Raw genomic sequence first — 17,646 nt, 5'->3', positions numbered from 1 at the left:
TCAGTTAGCACTAACTCATTTTGCTTTTTCCTGACATTATCTTTTCCCTGCAGCCCTCACCAACTGGATATATGATGCTTTCCCAATTTTTCATGATTTCTTCAAGCTCACTTTAACCTTCAGTCTTTGTGTATGCATCACTAGAGCACCTGGGTTAGCCTTTGGGCTTATTATTAAGCTTGAAAAAAACAAAACAAAACAAAACAAAATAAAAAAATAAACTACAGAATGACCATATAATGTTCAGGTCTCAAATTCCACAATACATTTAAAAATATAATACTAGAGAACTACAATAGAAAACATCAAAATGTTTAGTCTCTCCTTCACTTTCAAAAAGCAGGAATAGAGAGCTCTCATTCCCCAAAATGTAGAAATCCCATTTTCCTGTACTTCAAATCTGCATGTCTTTGGCCCTGCTGTAGTTTTTTAATCCAGGGACAAAAAGAATACAGATCCTGAAATTGTGGACTTTGGTCTAGGGTCGTCTCAAAGTTTTATAAATGAGAAAGGTAGAGAGAGAGAAGTCCTCATTTTTTAAAACATTTCATCCAGAAGTAATGAAATGGCACTAGTCTCTTAGACTGTGTTTCTAATACCCCAGCAAACACAGACAGGAAAGCATAAAAATTAACTATGAATACATTTGTGAAGAGATTTAATATGGATGCTATTATACCTGCACGTGAGGGAATAACAGGACACGAGATCTGATGTAGCTTCATACTACTTTTGCAAGAACACAAATTCCGCAGTTTCATTAGCACACTACAGCGGTACTTACATTTTTACAACACATACATCTCTCACTTTAAATACATTCAAACTTGTGTATTTTCCAATTACTCTGGCCTTAGGAAAGGCAAGACAAGTTTGTCAAACATGTGTCGTCTTTCTGCGTAAGACAAAGCATTAAAGTGTCAAAAATAAATCATAGACATACCTCTCTATAATGGGATGTATGTGTTACTTCCCCTTCATTTGCGTTTTGATACCTGAAAAGCTCACCACAAGCCCACGTTTCTTCTCAAATCTTATTCAACTTCTAACTGAATCTGTGTTGCTATTAGGCAACATAAACACATGTAATTCTTTCCACACTAGTAATCATTATGAAGTATTTGTTCACTACATATTCAAACTATATTGTGTGAATATTTCCACAGATGGAATTAGAATTATATTTGACCAAGACTTTGGATCAAAGGGACAAGTCTGCTCCTTGCTACTGACTTTAGATCATGTTATCACAGGATGCTCCTGCCATAGATAAGCAAAATATTTGCCTTTATACCTTAGATTTTATTTCAAACAAACATATGTGTTACCATCTACCTTCCTCTATAGGAATGCATGCTTTGCTGATTACTAGGTATAAAAATGTAATGCTGATATGCAACAGTCACAGTTTGCTTTACAACTGGCCTAAAATGCCCATGAACTTCTGTAAGTGGCCATCATTTTCCAAGGTTAAGTTGGAAACCAACATGTGTCTTCACATATGCTGACCTTGGAAACTATTCCAGAACACCTTCAGCTGTTAACTACGTAAAAAAAGCAGATTCTTAGAGATATAGAAAAAAGTGAGATATATTATATCAATAATCTAAACATGTATTAGCTATTTTCCCACTACATGCATTATCATAATTATGCACCATTGATATTTACTTGTATACTACAAATAAAACCCTAAACACATTATATACAGCTTACTTACATTATACAATGCACTATGTATGTATGTATGTATCAGACATAAATGCATACAAATAAGGAACACATATGTATACATACACATATGTATGTATGTGTATTATACTTCAAATTACTCTGGTTAGTTTAATGTTTTATTTATTTGCTTGTCCTCCATCAAGCTATTAGCTAGAATGATAATTGATCAAGCAATTGCATTTTAATTGTAGTAATAGAGCAGCTTTGTGATTTATTCCTCTTTGTTTTGTTTCACTACAAAGTAATCATCTTCTCTCAGATGTTTAACAACCCACCCAATTTATCTATTAGAACAGTTACACAGCCATATTTCATTAATCTCTGTAGGCTCTACAATGGGCATGGGAATGTCTCTCCTTCACACAGTAATTTCTTAATTGCGATGTTGGTGGTTATTGCCTCCTGAGTTTGCACTTACACTAGTCTACTATTTTTTGTTAAATTTGCACATAATGTCCATGATTTTACATCATTTTGTTAAATACAATAGGCCTGAGCCTGTTCTCTTTGGAATTTATGCTAATGTGGAATCTCCTTAAGGTTAGAATAACAAGTGTAAGGCCCATGGAAGTAACAAGCTGTAAGAGATGAGAGGTGTATTCTGAACTCTCAGATAAGCAGAATTTGTCCCAAGCAGACCTAAAGAGAAACAAAACAGTGAAACAAAATTTGGTCTAAACCACAAACAGTTACAATATGTTTGTTTACTACCCAACTTGTGTTTACTAGTTCAATAGTCACCTGTTTTCAATGTAATATAACTGAAACTTAAGTTAACTTAAGCAAAAAGAAATAAAATGTGTAACTACAGTGATAACTGAAGAGCGTACTCATAGAATCATTATCTTAATTCTTCTAGTAAATCTCCTCTGACAACAGAAATGATATTGTTTAGGGATATACTTGTTATCTGAGGCATAAAATACCCAAACCAGAACAGCAGCAGAATTCAAAGAACAAAGAGTGAGAATCTTCTTCCAACAAGATGCAAGGTCTTAAAGATGTGAGCTGTAAGGCAGGCCTTAAATGTAGCAATGAAGGCCCAATTTTGAACTTGTACTGTAATATTTGTCTCGTCAGAGGCTACTGATGCAAAAAAAAATTCTAATTCCCTTCTCTCTCCCCTGTTTGTCCACTCCAAAGTGTTCAGAGAATTTCATTCAAAGAATGATTCAGCTACTATTGTTGATTCTCAGAGTGCAAGAGTTATCTAAACACTGTATTTTCCTTCATATTTTGTTTTAATTTGTTTCTTTCTACCTATATACCTGGTGAAATAATGGGGTAGTGTCAAGTAACCTGGAGCTGTAGATATGGCTTTTCAATAATATTTGTAAAAATGCATTTGTAATAATGTCCGTATTTACATTGGTAGCTCCCAACTGGAGTGTAAGGACCTTGCCATGTTAACAACACCCTACACATAGAACCTTTCGAACAATGTTCACTTGTCACTGATTTCCATTCTTCTATGCAGGGCAAGTGGGCATGTTTAGACCTTTAACTGTGTCATGCATTGCAACATATTGCAGGTTTCATGTCTAGAAAATCTTCACACACTATTTAAACAACTTCATTAAATATTTACAATTTTAAGCCTATTAATGTTTATTATCTAGATGTATGCTCAGTGTAGAATGTATATTATCTACAAGGCAGTAATAGAATTTTAGCTACAGGTGATAACTCTCGCAGGTATATCTAAGTTCAGGTCTCAGTTATGTTCACCTATGTAGTAATTATCTCACATTTACTCTCCATTTAGCAGTCAGTACACAAATGCTGCATCCATTTTTTGTTCTTTTCACTGCTGGAATTTTCAAATGGGGATATTTGCATTTAGTCCAATGATTTCTTACATCAAATAAGGACCATGATTTCATATATTGAAACCAACTGTCTTTGTATTCTGTAATGGAGAAAACTTACCCTGATGATTCCTTTTCACTTTCTCTATTTAGGAGTCAGTTGGTTAATTTTTAAGAAGGCTTATTTAACCTTTTTGCAGAGGAGCAGATGTGCCCTTGGAAAGCCATCATTTAAGAAAGAAAAAGCATAGGTAAGCGAAATTCAATGAATAATTGATTACTGAAGTAACTACATAATTATTAAGGAATATGATGGATAATTTTGACAGTGCAGGGAAGAAGAAAAAAAAATGCAGACAAATAAAGCCTTGTTTTTAAAAATCAGACACATATCTCATACCAGACTGCACAATAACCCTGCAAGAGCAGCTATGAAAGGAGCGATTGCATGACATCCGTTTATAATGCGGCTTTCTCCCGCTTAAACATTGCAACATGTTTTACAATACCCGAGGTAGCGAATCAATTGAACGGGACTCGGCCCCTGCAGCCGCCCCCCGCCTCCCTCCATCGCTCTCCTTCCCCCAGCCCGTGCCCTCGCCGGGGCCGCTCGCTGCTGCTCGGCTTTGTAGTTTCTCGGCGCCGGAGCAGTAGGACCCAGGGGCCCTCCGCAGCCACCAATAGACGCTGCTACTGGGATCTATTTGTATGCGATGCCTCCTGCTCTGCGCATTAATAGTAATACAGATAACGGGTCTGAGAGAATTCTCTTCTGAAGAAGGATTTGATTTTTCCAGGGTCCTGATACTGGGAAGAAATCCGGTTTCATCCCCCTTTTATTCAAAAGTCTCCTGAACAGCTTGTCGCCTTAAGCACGCTCCCTCCCTCTCTACATACAGAGATATATTCTCGCTCCGTGCAAGGAAAGTTGCGAAGGACTGTCTGGATGATGAAACTGCTAGTGTTCTGAGAGCCTTCTGATTTCGGAGGGTAAGTCCCCCAACTACCCAAGTAGCGACCGGTGCGCGGGTCTCGCCGGCCAGTGCCGGGAGGGGTTAGCCGCTCCGCCGCGCTCGGGCACCGGCTCTGGGTGAGGCAACAGTTTCCCGCAGGCGTCGGGAGGGGTCACAGCGGGAGAGGGGGATGCGAAAGTAGCCAGTGAGCGGAGGGAGCGGTCCAACAAGTTTCTCTGCGGGTACCGGAGGCGCGCTTATTGTCTGTAAAGTTGCCGGGGTTGCAGCGGGACGGCGTCCCTCGCTGTATTCCCACCCTGTGGCTCGGTCGTTATTAACAAAGAAGTTTTAGGGCTTGGGCATCCCTCGCTGTGCCCACTGCCCCCGGGGCGCCTTTCAGGCTGACCTGCCGCCGCGGGAGGCGAAAGGAGGGGTGATCCGCGCCGCAACTTCTGGCGGGGCGGTCCCTGCAGACTGCCGGTCCCGGCCGCAGCTGGGCGGCTGGGGCGAGAAGCACCGGCTTTGTTTTCGCCGCGCTTGCAATAACATTTTCCCTTCGTGTGGAGATGCAGCCCCAGGAAGCAGCTCTGCCGTGGGAAGGGTCATCCTTTTTCCCTCATCGGCGCCCGATCCCGCGCGGGGCGGGCAGGCGGAGACCAAAATTCAGCGAGAGGGATGGAATATGTGTATATATATATATGTGTATGTATATATATATAGGTACATAAATATCTTTAGAAATGGAAAAGAGCAGCACGGGAGGGGGCTGTGATAGCGCAGCCACCCGCAGTCGGCGAGGTTGGGGAGCGGCCCTTCTCCTCAGGGGCGCTGCGGTGGGGCGCAGTCCACGGGTGTGCGGCCGCCTCCCCGCACAATGGAGGGCCCCCGGCGCGGCGGAGCTGGAGGAGGGAGGTCTCCGGCTCCGCTGCAGCAGCTGCTCCGTCTGCTGCAGTGCCGCAAACCCCCATGCCCCCGCCCCGCGGGGCAGCGCCCCCGCGGAGGGTGCTCGGAGCTGCGCGGCTGCCGCGCTGCAGCGGCTCGGGCCGGCCACCGGGGGCACCGAGCCCCGCACAACCCTGCGCCTCCGCGCGGGGCACGGTCCGCGGCTGCGCTCGCCACCGCCGGCCGCGGAGGGGAACCAGTGGCGGAGGGGAACCGGCGTCCCCCGCCCTGGGGCCGCGGGCGGTGCTGAGGGCGGGGCGGCTGCGTGGCGGGGCGGGAGGCTCCGCTCGGCCGCCCCGCGAATTCTCCGCGCGTTTTGGGAACGCAGGAGGATGAACACGGAGCGGCTCTTGCAGTGCGGGCTCGGCAGCAGAAGTGTTGCTGCACCTGAGTGTGAAGCTATTAAAAATGGAATAAAGAGGGAGAAATGTAAAACTCTGACATAATAAGGATGTAATTAAGTTTACCGTTAACACGATCAGTATCCGTATTTTCTGTAAAGCGTTGTTATTTTTTTTTCCTCCGTGTTCACTGGGATGTGTTAAGATGGATTAATGACCAATGACTCGAAAACAGACTTAAATGCCTTTAAGATTTTTATAAAAACGCAATCTTTAAAATTGCTCATTATTGTGAAATACTTCAGAGACCTTTTTTGGGGGGGATTTTTTTTTTTTTTTGTGACATATCTGTAATATGTATGTGTGGCTAGAAGGGTCAGTTCTCTAATCCTGGACCATTGTGTTGTAGATGTGTGTTGAGGTTGAACTGACAGGCAAGATCTCTGAGAAGGCTTCTTGTTAAATGAAAATTCATACTCTTCATTAATGGGAAAAGAAACCTTTGTTGGATGCAGTTTGTAGACAAAACAGGTTTACAAATGTCCTGTTATATTATGGAGTAATAAGCCTAATCTCCAAAATAATATCTGACTACTTTTCTGGGTTTTTTTTTCTGCATTATATTTGTTTGCATGCATGTTTTCTACTTACATTTTAAACCACTGTAAATTCCAGAGGGGCATTACACTGGTGTAAACAGGCTATAACCATACAGAAAGAGACCTAGCTTTTGGTGATTAAGGTCAAGAAAGAAAGGCAGCAAACTAATAAAATGATTCTAGTGTTTCTCAGAGTAGTTGATGTTTTTCAGTGTTTCAGCAAACACCGCCAAACTTCTGCAAATAGCCTGGCAATTGTGACCCAAGCCCTGCAATCCTGCAATAACGGATTCCTGCAAGCATTTTTGGTACCATGACTGACACTTGCTCAGAAGCTGCATTCATTTCCATAAGAATCCTCATTAAAAAAAAAAAAAAAAAAAAAAGTGGTGCCATTGTGGCAACTCAAACAGCTTTGGTTGTTGTTTAATTGACTTTTTATTCAGTGAGAGAAAATGTCAAGACAAGCCTTTTGCATTCCTGGGTAATATTGAATCTTCAGTACTGGATATTGACCAGTTAAATACTGGAGAAATGAGGACTTGACAAATTTTGCAATGAGGTACCTGCGAGTGTGTTCACTAAAGGATAAACAAAAGGTTTATTAACCTCCCAATATGTTTTTAAAGGGAACTGAAGTCTTAACAAGTGGGAAGGATATTTGAGTTCTGTTCCTTTCCTTTGTTGATGTTATTTAATCTATTCCTGTTTGGTGTCGTGTGGTGGGGGTTTTGTTTGTTTGTTTATTTGGGGTTTTTTTTGTTTGTTTTTTATTTTTTATGTTTTGTTTTTTGCATTGTGTGTTTTTCATATTGTCTTGCTGTAACTGGATTTGGGCCACAATAAGCAACATAATACTCCATATATGTAATGTTCATGTGGATTTCCTTCAAGTAACTCTTCAAGGTCTATGTGCACATCTGAACTTCAGCCCAAGTGACAGAGAGGCATGTTAGCCAAAGGAGACTCAGCTTTTTCTTTTGTTGAGGAAATTGTAGGAAATATCAATATATACAGATAAGCAAATATTATATACTTTCCTCATGTGGTAAAGTATAACGTAGAAATTAGAGAAAACTTTCTTCTTACATCTGGGTTTCCCTGACTTTTTTTTTTTTTTTTTTTTGTGGCATATGGTTAAGCATAAATTCAACACACTTGTATAGTTCAACAGGTAAGTGTACAAAAAGAAAAAAAAAAATGGGAAGAAGTAAGGGATTTATATTCTCTTGACCTTTTACCTGAGAGGAATTCCATGGGCTGTGATCCTTCTGGGGTGGAATCAGGAGTCCCTAGCTCAAAAAGTGAAAATGACTGGGCAACTGTGATTTTATTTGTCCAAATTTTGCACTTGCTACATTAAGTGTTCTCTGTGTCTTCAGGAATGTCTGACACTCTCATATTGCTTTGTGTAGAGCCAGACTTGGACTTCCAGATAGCAGATGACAAGCTATATGTGCAACTACATCTTTCTTAACCTACAAGATCAGGAACTTGACATATTTTGATCTCTTTTGTTGAGGAAAATACTAGAATAATTGCAGATCAAGACTAAAGTTTATTGGTAACACTGTTTGTGAACACTTCATTTTTACAAGTATTAGCCAAACCCTACGGACTACAGGTTCAGCACTTGGTTCTAGGTTCAGAAGGAGCCTGTGGGCTAAAGTTTTTTCCATGTCTTTCTGTGTTCATTAATACTATCACTCAACCAATTTCAGTGGATTTGCACAGAGATTTGTCTCTATCCTAGGGAAAATGGCCTTTTAAAAAAAAGCTTAGAAAACTTTATATTTCTAGACTGATCAAGGTGATACATCATGCAATAGAAATATGAAGAGAACCATTGTGTGTCCTCCTCTGCAATTATACTATAATAGCCTTAAAGGAAAAAAAAAAAAAAAAAAAAAAAAAAAGCTGTAGGAAGGAGAAGCTGAATATCCCCATAACCCTAGAAAGAATTGTGAGGCAAGTGAGCATGTAAGTTAAAAACCATAAGGTTTCAGAAGGCTCAAGTCATTCTTATCCAGCACACAGGGGAACACAGTGAAAAATTTCCTCCAGTCTGCAGGAAACTTAGCAGATATCCTGTGTTTTACCTGTAATATTCTGTCTAACATTCTTGATCAATAAATCTTTCATTCCCTATCCATCTTCTAATCATCGGTCCCATCAGTCCTCTCTCACCACCATCAATTTATAGTCTGTCAAACACATCAATCATTTACCTCAATTAACTCTCTCCTCCAAACTTCTTCAATCATTAATCTGTCCTTGTTCATCTTGAGGTCTAAGTGTGTACCACCCTCCTGCCTTCCCTGATCAGCTCTGTGTACCTTCCATAAGGGCACTTTGGTTTGTTTCTTTCCAGTCCTGTATCCTCTGTCTTTCCTTAGCCATTTCCAGGTCTGTGCTCCAGGTCTGCTAAGTCACGAGAATTTCTCACATTTTCATATGATAAATTCCTTTCCCTGGGTGTGCTTTAGCTTTCTGCTCTGCCAGTGGTGAACACATTGAGAGTATTTGTCCTCTTTCCCTACTCAACTGGCCTCTTGCCCCTCAGAGCCCATGTAAGTTGATCCCTAAACCAAGAAAATGAGTCTGGCAGGAGAGAGAAAATGAGAGCTGGCAGGCAACAGCAATGAGACTTAGTACCTTACTGGTTGCTCCCACCCTAGGAGAGATGTTGATAATTCCGGTCTGACTTCTCTGTAATACAACTTGTTTCAGACAAATACCGTGTGATTATAATATTCAAAATCGATCTAAGGAGAAGCATTCAGAGCCTAGAAAGTCTTATCTTGATCCAAGTGCTCAAGTTTCTGGGCCACAGACTGCTCTTACATGTTATTTTGTCCCCAGGTGTCATCCCTTACTTCTTGCAGCCTAGCACAATAGGGGTGGAAGATGCCATTTGCCCGTCTTCCTTGAAGCTTCATTGAACCAAAACGTAGAATAATTTAAGTTAGGGATGAGGCGGTATCTCTACTGGGAAGACAAGAGCCATGAGACCAGAATTTCTGGCAAGAATGTAGCTGGAATTGAGGTGTATTTTGCATGAAGCAATTCCTGAACAATACCTCCTTCCTTCTTTTTCTCCTCAGTCTGTTGAAGTGAAGTAGCTGCCATGGTTTGTATTGTAGTTCATGCTGCCTGGATCTTCATCTTGCTCAGAGCACAGGGTTTTCTTCCAACCAAGGACTGGCGCTGAGCTCAAAAGACCTTTCATCCTGTTTCTGTGTTGCTGAGGGGTTAATCCAAGTTCCCTAGTTGAGGAAGTTCTGCATCATCCCCATCTCTCTGGAGAAATTTTCAGACTGCAGAGAGAAATCTCTTAAGTAGCAATTAGTATGTAGTTTCTTCTATATCACTTCCTTCAATTTAGGGGAAATAATTCTGCATAAATTCCCTTACATGCTCTGAATTTCCCTCTCAGAGCCCCTGTTTGGAAGAAGAAACAGTTGCATGGGGTGCACAAAGAGTGAACTCAAGTGTGTATGTTTGTTAGTCTCCATAACAATAAGTCTGTTCCACTCCTAAAAACAACATAAGGAAGAATTTCACCCATCTAGTAAACTGGGATTCAGTTGCCAACAATGAAGACTTTTCAAACTAACGAGTTTTCTATAATGGTGGATATAGGTTCAAAAAGAACCAGAGCAGTATATGTAATCTAAGATATCGCTCTTTGATGCTTATAGCATTTATGTTCCTATTTGACTTCAGACATGATAATTAATTAAATACTCATAAATATTTTTTTTTGTCTTTCTAGCTCTTTACTTTCTAAAAAGGACCTGTATAAAAATAATAGAAAAAACATTGTTAATACAAAACACTGGTTGTGAGTGTACATGGGCTAAGTTGCTGTAACCATACTTTTCTAATGTTCTGCAGCACATTCTAGAAAAAACAAGACTGAAAGAACTTCATTACAGTCTTCATCAAGACTTTCACACTCAAAATAATTTAGTGTTAGAAAGCACCCAAAAAATAAATGAGAGGTAAAGAGATCTTCCAAACCAATAAACATCTAAGAACAGATCACCTAACTATAGGAGATCCACTGCATATGATACTGCCCTTGGAAATATGGGAATTTAACCAAATTGTAGTAGTGTTTGCAACTTGCCTTTGTTCCAAGAACACAAAGATTTTAGAGAAATGTTTTACTAAGAACAGTTGGACAAAAGAATTGTAGGCTCATTTTGATTCCTCTTAAAACTTGCCAGGTTTACTAAACAGCTTCTAACTGCAAGTCCTGCCACACCCAACTTAATATCTGAAAATCAAATGCTTTTCTTTTATTCTCATTTATCACCAGTGGTAGTTGTGACTCAAATAAATTATTCTGCAAATTTATGCCTCAAATCCACCCCAGTTATGTCAAGAATTTTATTAGTGATAAATGCATTTAAGGATATGACTTGACTCTTTGAACCCACGTTTGAGTTTTCATAGCCAACAAAATTAGACAGAAAAATTAAACAAATTGCAGGCAGTCAGGGTTGCAGAAAATTCTAACTGAATTTTTTGAATAAAATAGAGCCAGCTTCAGTTTCCAGATAAGCTTCTGATGTAGCTAAGTATTTTTAGTTAATGGCACTTCAGAATGTTTTTAAAATTAAGAAAGAAGCTGTTACTGAAAGCATTGAATGCATAAGGCCTAAAGAAATTTTAAGTGTATCACTATTTCTTATAACATGGAATTGTATCAAGTTTGCCTACAGTATCAAAATAAAGCACTGAAAATACTGTTTCCAATCATTTCTTTTAGATGGGACGTGCTGTTTATGGATGAAAGCAAGGCACACTTTTGAACTATCTACACTATGTTATGAAAAGATAGGAACACTTCGTCTGAGTGTAAGAGGACAGGAATGAGAGCATGGAAAGTATGGCAAAAGGAATTACAGAGTCCAAAGATGCTTCATCTTGCATGGAGATTTGACACTGCAAGTTAATTTTATCTTTGTTTGCTGAGATATATTAGTTTATTGCCTCTGTGCATTAATCTCAAACAGTCATAGTAAGGAGAGGATCAAGGTATGGAAAACATATATTTAAACAATTATTAGATGGTAAACAAAACCAAGAAACATTCCTCTTCTCTTTGGAGGGGAAAAATGTATAATTTTCAAAATTTTACAGTCATAGTCTGTCATACTGGAATGAAAAGTATTACATCATTTGAGTTGTATTTGATACATTACTCAAACCAGGATTTTAATTTTTTAGCTCCTGAACATTGCATAGAATAAGCGTTATTTCTGTACCTTGAAGCATTATGTCAGTTGAAAAAGTAAAAAAAAAAAAAAAAAACAACAAAAAAAAACCCCCAAACAAACGAAAAAAAACAACCAAAAAAAAACAACCAACCAACCAATGGAGCTCTGTACATAACATTTTAAATTGAAAAATACATTTTTTTTTTTTTTCAATTTTAAACCGTATGTGTAGGTTACAAGGTGCAAAGTCAGCTCTGGGATATGTTTTGAGACAGTGCTTTTTTTTCTTATCCTAAAAGTTCTGATAACAAATGCTAAAATGTACTAAGTATAAATCAGTCAGAGAAGGATGGGTGGTTTTGTGCCTTGCCATACTTAAACATCATCTGCATTCAGCCTTACTTGATTGGAGGGGTGTGTTGTGTTTCTATCAGTAGCTTATGTAATTAAAATATTTTTACTTGTGTTTGCATGTAAATTGACAGTGTGTGATTTATAAATATATTTTTAATGTTGCACATCATGTCCATAATATGAGCAACCATCCTGATTATGAAATCTCTCCAATAAGCAACAATTCTCTCAAAACCTTTGGTAGCAGAAGGTTGAAGTAGGTGGTCTGAATGACTTTCTCTGGGGGCCATAACTCCTCTTCCAACTTTCATTCCTTAATGGCATGTATAAAAGAACCAATGTGCAGTTATGCAACTGTCAACTCACATTGACAGCATAGTTCACAATAGTATTTCTGTAAAAAAAATCTTTTAAATATTTTTAATTTAAATACTGCAACCTGTTTTTTCGGGAATGGTTGTCATAAATCTGCTAGACTAGATTTTTACTGTCATTGCAGTAAATCTCTTATTACCTGAGGTCACAGATACCTACTTGTATGGGGAAAAGTGCCTGATTTGCCTGTAAGCTCAAAGCATCTCCCTGATCTTGCCCTGATTCAAAATCTTAGCTGTCCTTTCTTGGTTATTTTAGGACAAATCATAATGGGTATGTGTTTGTCGCACTCAATAAATAGCTTGAAGTACAAAGACAATAATTGTTTTACACTTATTTCCATTGATTTCGTGGCAATGAAATGATTTCATTTTATGCAACTGGTGGCAATAAGTAGCATTTTCAAAGATGAAACTAGGTGAAACTGATCTTGATCTATGTCAAGGTATGCAGAAGACTCTAAAGCAAAATACATCACTTTTTTGAATGCTACATAGTTGATAATCTGCTGTTGTTAAAGTACCCTATATTCCTGGTATCACCCAGCTCTGACTAATGAGATTGCAAGTTCTATGCTAATTAGCAGAGATCAAAGGAGATGGTGGCTTTAATCCCATGCTGATCCAGAAAGAGCCCAACTACAGGTGGGATGATATTATTCAGAATGTTTTCTCTGGCAGTTGGAATTAAGTCTGAATCCTGCAGCTTTTGAGCTCATCTACTTATTACAACAGATGAAGAGATTCAGAAGGGGAACCAGTATACTTTAGGAAAAGCGGAATAATCCAGATTTTTTCTCACTGACCTTGATACAACTCTGAATTATATTTCTAATGACAGACTACAAATGGCTTCTTATCCTGATTTCAGGAATAACCTACAATAAAGGCAACTACTAAATATTTCTTGAAGTTGGGTACAAAATGGTACTGCCCTGTTCTGTTAAGATGATTATGAATGACTGTAAACCTTCTCCTGGTCTTATGCTAACTCTAATATAGCAGGTTGCTTGGGAAATGGTTCAAACCCTCACACATCTCTGGGAAAGCAGCAAAATTTCAGCTGACCTCTGTTACTCATATATTCATTGATTCTTGGCTGAGCTACAGTAATGAGAAGCATGAAAGCCTAAATATTTAGAAAACACTAGGCAATATAAAAATCATGTAGCACATTTCCTGCTGGGGCTACTGTAAGCATATTGACCCTACTCTCCGCATCCCATCAAATTCAAGGCCTCTGTCTTAATATCCAGGGAGTTTAATGTCTTTGGCTTAGGATAACCACAAATTTTTCAAGCTCTCTATATAATATCTCCACTTTTCTGGCCCAATGGAATGTGCCACAGTAAAATCACAGTGCAGCCTCTGTAAGATACAGAATTTTCTAAGGACACATGCTTAAGTGCTATGAAACAGATTTCTTAGGGAATTAGGAACCAACATTTGACTCTGTCTACAAATACAGCACTCCTCTTTGTTGGGGTCTTGTCTAGATTGATTGCACAATACAGAGGAGGTTTGTTGGTTTAAGACTGTCTCTCAGCCATTAGGGAGAATAATCAAATATATGATAACTGCTAGTCAAACTCAACAAGAGGTCAGTAATATGCCACAGTGCTTTGCACAGTATAAAAGTCACTTGTGTGGATGCTATTGCAGACTACCCTGAAGGGAAGATCATACATCAGTCTGCCCACTGCTGCAAGAGGGTAAGGAGAAGAGGAACACATGCCAGGTTCCAGCTTTTCCATAAACGTCCTCCTTTTCTGGTACAGCTGTTCTCTGGCAGGTGAGATGGATAGGTTGGACTAAAGCCATGTCTCTTTGTAGGCTTGCTTGTCTGCACAAGATACAGCTGCTCTAGTGAGCCTGTTTCCTTTGTGCTGCACTAACTAGGCATGGGACTTGTCCCAACCAAAGTCATTAGAAATAGTTTCAGTAGCGAATGACCTGAATCTTTTAGTTACAGCGGGTTGTTACATTGTTATGTAGAAACACAGACATATGGGAACTTTGTAGTTCTTGAGTTTTCTTAGGGAAAAATTGAATCTTTGCAATCTCCAGGTCTATTCTATCTCGTATATTTTTGGGGAAAATACTGCAATTGGAAATATTAATATTTTTGTACTTCATAATTATTCATAATCTATCAGTTCTTAAATATATCTGTTTTCAGATGAAGATAGTATCTTGTTACCAAACCTTAACAATAAGAAGCGATGAGAGAGAATACATTAAAAACAACATCTGCATGAATTCCTTTACAAGAGAGGAAATAAGCTAAAATTGCTACTCTGTTTCAGGTAGTTTTATCACAATGTTGAAAGACAGTGTGATCTAGAAATCTAAATATAATGTGAAATGCATCCCATTTACCGGAAAAACAGAAACAAAACCAGAAAATCAAATGTAGCTCAGGAACGATTTTTTTTTTTTTTTTCTTGTTGTTGTTGTTAAAACACTTTTCTGCATAAATGGAACTTCATGTTCCAATTTTGCCCTTTTAGCTCTTCATGACAACAGACCATACTTCACATAGGAATAAGGCTGTTTTGTAAGTAATGCTGGAACTCTAATTGTAAATGCAGTTCCTGAGCCTGCTCCTCCCTCTAGTGGAACAGATACTGTCCTTGTGAGTAATTCTGGTGAACAGTGGTGGGAATATGTAAGCTTGGAAATGTCTGTTTCTTCTCCATAACTTCCTAAAATGCCTTAGAATACTGAATAGATGCCAACTGTTTCTCTAGGCAGCTAATTCAATGTAAATGCTACTTCATCTTGACCAGCCACCAGCCAGAGCTGCTGCTGGAGTGCAGGACTAAGGTGCCTGTATTGCCCCACTTTGCTTCTGAGAGTCCTTGCTGCTAGGGACTATTCTTTCTGTGTGACAGCTAATTCCAAGTCTTTGGCAGAGATGTGGTACCTTTCTTCAAAACTCTACTTAAATCACTACTTTTTAAAATGTTTTGTACTGATCATCTAGGGTAAAATGATGGTAGTTCAGAAGTGAAATTCTCATATCAATCCTTTTTAGTGTGTTCTGTTCCAGATTTAAAAAAAAAAAAAAAAAAAAAAAAAGGCTATGTTATTGAAGTGAAGCTAGCATTTTCTCTTGAAGAGAAAATCCTGTTTAATTAAAAAATTAACAAATTCAAAAATAACCCAAGAAGTTAAAAATCAAATATTACATTAGTCATCTTTCTATTAATGTCATTTTTGTTCAAATATAGCATTGCTATTTGTTTATCAATAGGCCACAGATGAAGAATGGAGGAGGTTTGCTGTGAGAATGGAGATTATACGCCTGCCTTGAGTTCATATATAGAATCATAGAACAATAGAATCATAAAATACTTTGGGTTGGAAGGGACCTTCAAAGGTCATCTAGTCCAAACCCTTGCAATGACCAGGGACACCTTCAACTAGATCAGGTTGCTCAGAGCCCTGTCCAGCCTGGCCTTGAATGTTTCCAGGGATGGGGCATCTACCACCTCTCTGGGCAACCGGTGCCAGTGTTTTACCACCCTCAGTGTAAAAAATTTCTTCCTCATGTCCAGCCTGAATCTCCCCTCCTTCAGCTTAAAATGATTATCTCTTGTCCTGTTGTAACAGACCGTGCTAAAAAGTCTGTCCCCATCTTTCTCATAGGCCTCTTTTAAGTACTGAAAAGCCACAATAAGGTCTCCCTGGAGCCTTCTCTTCTCCAGGCTGAACAACTCCAACTCTCTCAGCCTTTCTTCACAGGAGACGTGTCCCAGGCCTCTTGATGGTTTTTGTGGCCTTCTATGGACCCTCTGCAATACATCCATGTCTTTCCTGTACTGAAGGATCCAGAGCTGGACGCACAACTCCAGGTGGAGTCTCACCAGAGCAGAGCAGAGGAGCAGAATCACCTTCCTCGACCTGTTGGTCATGCTCCTTTTGATGCAGCCAGAGATATGATCAGCCTCCTAGGCTGCAAGTGCACGTTGCCGGCTCATGTCCAGTATTTGATCCACCAGCACTCTCAACTCCTCTGCAGGGCTGTTGTCAATCCCTTCATCCCTCAACCTGTACTGATACCTGGGGCTGCCCTGACCCAGTGCAGGACCTTGGGTTGGCCTTCTTGAACCTCATGGATTTCATACGGGTCCGCTTCTTAAGCTTGTCCAGATCACTCTGGATAGCATCGCGTCCCTCAGATGTGTCAACTACACCACTCAGCTTGGTATCATCTGCAAATTTGCTGAGGGTGCACTCAGTCCCACTGTTTATGTCATTGATGAAGATATGAAACAGTACTGGTCCCAGTACGGACCCCTGAGGCACTTGTCACTGGTGTCCATCCAGACATTGTGTCATTGACTACTACTCTCTGGGTGCCACCATCCAGTCAGTTCCTCATCCACAGAATAGTCCACCCATCAAATCCATGTCTTCCCAATTTAAAGAGAAGGATGTTGTGGGGGACTTTACAGAAGTTGAGATAGATATAGATGACATCCATAGCCCACCCTTTGTCCACAGATGTAGTTGCTCCATCACAGAAGGCCGCTAGGTTAGTCAGGCAGGACTTGCCTTTGGTGAAGCCGTGCTGGCTGTATTGAATCATCTCCCTTACTTTCTGTAGATGATTAGGAGGCTAAAGGTTATCACAGAATTAAAGGCTCAAGAATGTCTAAGTGTGTTAATGTAGTTCAGTGATATGCTGCATTTTACTAATACCATGTAGTTTTGAAAGCAATTAATGTCCTTTTCAGCTAGTTACATATCAAGTTAAAATTTTATATTACCTTACATAGCAGTAATGTAGTAAATAAACAGCATCGATGTGATTTGAACCTGTAACTAAAGAATCAAATTTTGTTTTTTCTCAGTCAATAGGAATATGTTCACTAGAAGTAAGACATCAAGGAACACCAAGGATCCACATTTTCTGGATCAACAGAAATAGTACAAATGGGAACAAAAAAGTTCAAATTTTCCTGAATTTTACCCATGTCTTTAAAGTCTATTGTGAACTTTTGAATTACAAAATGCTAAGGCAAGAATGTGGTAAAAAAGTATGGATAATAAATAGGAAGGATATTGCACAGTACATTGTAAATGTTTTCTTAAGTATATTTTTCTTGAAGTGGTACATGATTTATGGACTATGCCTGCGTGAGTTGTACCTCCCACCAGTAGCTTCTCCACATAGAGAAAGAACAGCTTATTGCAGCTGTCAGCTAGCGAAATGACTCCTGCAGTTCAAGTAGCTGCAGCTTTGGGTTGAAAACTGTGGTTCTGACGTTCTTGGCAACATGTACCAATGTCCTGTGGCAGAGGGTT

At 39.5% G+C, this 17,646-nt stretch overlaps 1 protein-coding gene across 6 annotated transcripts in view; it reads left to right on the top strand.

Moving 5' to 3' along the window:
- The first annotated feature begins 4,169 nt into the window (after window positions 1–4,169).
- ROBO1 (roundabout guidance receptor 1) overlaps window positions 4,170–17,646 on the top strand; it is a 741,248-nt gene continuing 727,771 nt past the window's right edge. For 5 of the 6 annotated variants that reach the window (XM_071809757.1, XM_065862790.2, XM_071809752.1 and 2 more), the window contains exon 1: window positions 4,171–4,532. The gene's annotated coding sequence lies outside the window, so the exon portion shown is untranslated. Of the gene's footprint in view, window positions 4,533–17,646 lie in introns of all 6 variants that reach the window. The other variant, XM_071809765.1, reaches the window with a different exon arrangement.

The sequence above is a fragment of the Patagioenas fasciata genome, chromosome 1 (assembly GCF_037038585.1).
Source record: "Patagioenas fasciata isolate bPatFas1 chromosome 1, bPatFas1.hap1, whole genome shotgun sequence".
NCBI classification, from domain to species: Eukaryota; Metazoa; Chordata; class Aves; order Columbiformes; family Columbidae; genus Patagioenas; species Patagioenas fasciata.
The sequence above is the reverse complement of the archived record's forward strand: the minus strand, read 5'-3'. Positions and strand labels throughout refer to the sequence as shown.